This window comes from Myotis brandtii, unplaced genomic scaffold (assembly GCF_000412655.1).
Source record: "Myotis brandtii unplaced genomic scaffold, ASM41265v1 scaffold12, whole genome shotgun sequence".
In the NCBI taxonomy this organism is placed as follows: Eukaryota; Metazoa; Chordata; class Mammalia; order Chiroptera; family Vespertilionidae; genus Myotis; species Myotis brandtii.
Genome location: NW_005354173.1, coordinates 179,931 through 185,739, shown reverse-complemented (window position 1 = coordinate 185,739; position 5,809 = coordinate 179,931). Strand labels below are relative to the sequence as shown.

Here is a 5,809-nt window from a genome sequence, read left to right as displayed (position 1 = left end):
ACCAAAAAAATGAGTTCGTGTGTCACCTCTGACACGCGTGTCATAGGTTCGCCATCACTGTCTAGTTCATAGGTTGATGCTCAACCACTGAGCCATGCCAGCCGGGCTACTTGTATTTTTTAACTTCTTCATTTATCCCTGCTCACCTTTAGACTTTGAAATATAAAAGGATTAGAAAATGATTGTATTTATGCATATCTTAGCATATTTGAAGCATAAAACAAGGCAAAAAATATCAGCTCTTTAAATGTCTACATAGCTAATTTTCACAAAGTGTGTGCCTTCCAAGGGCAAGAATTACTTCTAACTCCCTCTTTGGCCTACCTTTTTCAAATGGGTAATCATTGAGATCATTCAGTGAATGAATGTATAATATAATGTAACAAAGTCCCATAGGACATACTAAACAAGTTCTGATTCTTCTAATCTGCCTGGTAATCTTTGATACATTAAATTTCTTTAAAGGTTGTTTCCACATGTCTCTCTGACTTACACATTATTATGCTTAGAATAACTCTGAAAATAATAATTGTGGGATGAAACTCAGTCACATCAACACTCCAGTCTTGAAATTCATTTAACACATGAATTCTAACATAGAAAGTTTAATTTAGCAAGATGAAAACATTGAGCAGCCCAGTATACTTTCAATTATCTTCCTTCTGCCTAACCTAATAAATTGCTAACATCAATGCCTAGATCGCATAGTTATCTCATAGTATTAATTGAAATATATACAGGAAACATTTACAAAATGTTTGAAAAATATCAATCACTTGACTGGTATAATCATGGCTACTGCTATTACTAGTAACATGTACTATGTTAGTTCAGAATGCAAACTCTGAAGTCAGACTTCCATACTTAAAAGGGGAACACCACCACTTACTAGCTGGTTACATTGACAAGTGAGAACATTCTCTCATTGCTTCTTTTTTCTCATCTCAGGGAAGCATCTTCAAATTAATTCCTAAATACATTAAAGTTTGTACATCCTTCCTCTTAAAGAAAAAAGATATTTTCAATTAATTTTTTAAAATAATCCTACTTTCTGCCCTAGCCAGTTTGGCTCAGTGGATAGATTGTTGGCCTGTGGACTGAAGGGTCCCGGGTTAGATGGTGGTCAAGGGCATGTACCTTGGTTGCGGGCACATCCCCAGTAGGGGGTGTGCAGGAGGCAGCTGATCGATGTTTCTCTCTCATCGATGTTTCTAACTCTCTATCCCTCTCCATTCCTCTATGTAAAAAATCAATAAAATATATTTAAAAAAATAAAATAATCCTACTTTCTGATCTCTTGATAAAATAATTTTCTTGGAATTTTACCTGGTTGGACAATAGGGTTAGTAACACACTGATTTCAAAGTTTTAGCTATGAAGATACACTTAATTAACAGCCAGTCAAAAATAAATATTAAATTCTGAATAGTCAGCAATTATAATAGCTGATACCAAATAATAAGAAAAAGAATCTGGTTGTATTGTGGCCAGCAACAATTGACATAACCACTTGAATATGTTTTGCTTATGAAGAAGAAAGGTCTTAGGTTCTTTAAATGATAATAATAAATACTTTTCCTTAGGTTAGTTGATTTTATTATAAACTGATTATAAATCCTTTACCTTTGAAACAAATGTAGCAAGAAATCTCCTGCCTTGAGGGAAACATAATTCCTTTCAATTGGTATAGAATTTTGAGGTATTTGTTTTAATGACTCAGACCAGCTAAGTTGTATTGGTATTCTCCTTAAAAAATTCACATTTATTGTTTCATAGTTTCTATTCGTCAGAAATCTGATAAAGGTAGATGGGGCCTTTGCTTCTGGGTTTCTCACAGACTATAGTCCTAAGCTGTGGTCAGATCAAGGCTCTATGTGGAAAAGGTTAGTTTCCATGATTGTAGGAGATTCAGTTCTTCATGGGCTATTGGACCAAAGACCTGAGTTTCTCACTGATGGTTGGCAGCCACATGGGCCTCCTCAACATGTTAGGTTATTTCATCCCAGCAGGCAGGCAAGCAATAGGGCAAGCATGAGTGGTCAACAAGAGAAAAAAACACACAAAAAGCATCTGTATAGATTAATCTTGTACGTGACATCCCATCATGTTCATTACATTCTTTTGTTAGAAGTGAAAAGGTCAAGCACACATGAAAGGGTGTGAGTAGTACTCATGAGTGTCATTGTAAACCTTTTTCAGAAGCTGCCCATCACATCCATGGCTTATAGATGAAGGGACTGGAATCTCATTTGGGTAATTACTTGTCCTGTATCATTTAAATGGCTGAGTGAGGGTGGGAATCATGAAAGGGTGTGAGTAGTACTCATGAGTGTCATTGTAAACCTTTTTCAGAAGCTGCCCATCACATCCATGGCTTATAGATGAAGGGACTGGAATCTCATTTGGGTAATTACTTGTCCTGTATCATTTAAATGGCTGAGTGAGGGAGAAGGCCACACCAAATGTACCTCCCAAAGATGGTTTGATAGCAGGATTCTAGGAAGATGGTCCAAGAGGAATCGCCAGCAACCTGTCTCTGCACCAGACAATAAGTGCACTGACAGCATTTGTCTGATGTAACCATTTTGTAACTATGGAGGCTTCTCAAGGCTTGCAACCTCCACGAGAAGGCTTGGCTAGTCAAGCACACTTGGTTTCAGTCAAATTCAGCTCTTAGCACTGTAGCAGCTAACCATCCCCCACTCCCAGACCTTGGCAGGCAGTCATGAGAGCATTACAGAAGTGGCTTACACTGAGCTTATTGGAGTCAAGGAACACAAAAACTACCTTGCCCTCCAAATAGTGAAGATCTGTGCTCTCATTGCTTTAATCTCAGAGGTTCCGAAGATGCAGGCAGGCACTGTTGTTGTATCTCTCCCATTTGTTGCAAACCCCTCCTCTTCCTGCTGAAGTGACTTCCAGGGGATTTCAAGGTCTGCTGCCACTTTTTTTTCTCCCCCTTCATTTTCTTTTCTTACCCTTCTTGGGAGCCATACATTAAACACTAGGGAATTTCAATAGCAATTACAGGGTGGACCATAAGTGGCTTTGCCATTTAAACATTGAATACATTTTTGTTTGTTATTATTATTTTTTTATTTTTTAATAATATAAAATACAGAAAATCGGCATTTTTAAACTCGGTATGAAAAATGACCTCAATGTAAAGGCTCTCCATTTTCCTCTTCACAAGCACTGGCTCTTTCTACGGCATTTCCAGGACGGCTCTTACCATGTCTGGCTCCAGTGCTTGAATTGCTTCCCAAATGTTGTCCTTAAGCTGCTGGATGGCCCTAGGCTTTAATTCATGCACCGACTGCACCTTGTATGCGTACACATGTACATTTGTTTGCATGCGCTACAGTGAAGTCCCTGAGGTTCCAAGGTTGCCAGAATGCCTTCGAATGGACAGTCCTGGTTCTTCCTGAATGCTCTGCTGCAAAAAATATAATTGAAATCTTGATAAGGATCGAATTGAACCTGTAGAAGGCATTGTTTAATATGGACATCTTAATATTAGGTCTTTAATACCATGAACATGGCATATGTTTTTATTTATTTATGTTTTTTAATATATTTTTTATTGATTTTCAGAGAGGAGGGGAAATTACTTGTCCTGTATCATTTAAATGGCTGAGTGAGGGTGGGAATCCATATCCTTAACTGTTAAACTGAACTCCTCTACACTTCCATACTAAGCAGCAGCCAAGAGTGAAGGCCACACCAAATGTACCAATTACTTGTCCTGTATCATTTAAATGGCTGAGTGAGGGAGAAGGCCACACCAAATGTACCTCCCAAAGATGGTTTGATAGCAGGATTCTAGGAAGATGGTCCAAGAGGAATCGCCAGCAACCTGTCTCTGCACCAGACAACAATTGCTCTGACAGCATTTGTCTGATGTAACCATGTTGTAACTCGGGAGTCTTCTCAAGGCTTGCAACCTCCACAGGAAGGCTTGGCTAGTCAAGCACACTTGGTTTCAGTCAAATTCAGCTCTTAGCACTGTAGCAGCTAACCATCCCCCACTCCCAGGCCCTGGCAGGCAGTCATGCGAGCAAAAATCAATAAAATATATTTTAAAAAATAAAGTAATCCTACTTTCTGATCTCTTGATAAAATAATTTTCTTGGAATTTTACCTGGTTGGACAATAGGGTTAGTAACACACTGATTTCAAAGTTTTAGCTATGAAGATACACTTAATTAACAGCCAGTCAAAAATAAATATTAAATTCTGAATAGTCAGCAATTATAATAGCTGATACCAAATAATAAGAAAAAGAATCTGGTTGTATTGTGGCCAGCAACAATTGACATAACCACTTGAATATGTTTTGCTTATGAAGAAGAAAGGCCTTAGGTTCTTTAAATGATAATAATAAATACTTTTCCTTAGGTTAGTTGATTTTATTATAAACTGATTATAAATCCTTTACCTTTGAAACAAATGTAGCAAGAAATCTCCTGCCTTGAGGGAAACATAATTCCTTTCAATTGGTATAGAATTTTGAGGTATTTGTTTTAATGACTCAGACCAGCTAAGTTGTATTGGTATTCTCCTTAAAAAATTCACATTTATTGTTTCATAGTTTCTATTCGTCAGAAATCTGATAAAGGTAGATGGGGCCTTTGCTTCTGGGTTTCTCACAGACTATAGTCCTAAGCTGTGGTCAGATCAAGGCTCTATGTGGAAAAGGTTAGTTTCCATGATTGTAGGAGATTCAGTTCTTCATGGGCTATTGGACCAAAGACCTGAGTTTCTCACTGATGGTTGGCAGCCACATGGGCCTCCTCAACATGTTAGGTTATTTCATCCCAGCAGGCAGGCAAGCAATAGGGCAAGCATGAGTGGTCAACAAGAGAAAAAAACACACAAAAAGCATCTGTATAGATTAATCTTGTACGTGACATCCCATCATGTTCATTACATTCTTTTGTTAGAAGTGAAAAGGTCAAGCACACATGAAAGGGTGTGAGTAGTACTCATGAGTGTCATTGTAAACCTTTTTCAGAAGCTGCCCATCACATCCATGGCTTATAGATGAAGGGACTGGAATCTCATTTGGGTAATTACTTGTCCTGTATCATTTAAATGGCTGAGTGAGGGTGGGAATCCATATCCTTAACTGTTAAACTGAACTCCTCTACACTTCCATACTAAGCAGCAGCCAAGAGTGAAGGCCACACCAAATGTACCACCCAAAGATGGTTTGATAGCAGGATTCTAGGAAGATGGTCCAAGAGGAATCGCCAGCAACCTGTCTCTGCACCAGACAACAATTGCTCTGACAGCATTTGTCTGATGTAACCATGTTGTAACTCGGGAGTCTTCTCAAGGCTTGCAACCTCCACAGGAAGGCTTGGCTAGTCAAGCACACTTGGTTTCAGTCAAATTCAGCTCTTAGCACTGTAGCAGCTAACCATCCCCCACTCCCAGGCCCTGGCAGGCAGTCATGCGAGCATTACAGAAGTGGCTTACACTGAGCTTATTGGAGTCAAGAAACACAAAAACTACCTTGCCCTCCAAATAGTGAAGATCTGTGGTCTCATTGTTTTAATCTCAGAGGTTCCGAAGATGCAGGCGGGCACTGTTGTCTCTCTCCCATTTGTTGCAAGCCTCTCCTCCTCCTGCTGAAGTGACTTCCAGGGGATTTCAAGGTCTGCTGCCACTTTTTTTTCTCCCCCTTCATTTTCTTTTCTTACCCTTCTTGGGAGCCATACATTAAACACTAGGGAATTTCCATAGCAATTACAGGGTGGACCATAAGTGTCTTTGCCATTTAAACATTGAATACATTTTTTTTGTT

The 5,809-nt window shown here is 38.9% G+C and overlaps 1 pseudogene; it reads right to left on the bottom strand.

Moving 5' to 3' along the window:
* Positions 1-3,355, bottom strand: part of LOC102240059 — a 29,860-nt pseudogene extending 26,505 nt beyond the window's left edge.
* Between the last annotated feature and the right edge of the window lie 2,454 nt (positions 3,356-5,809).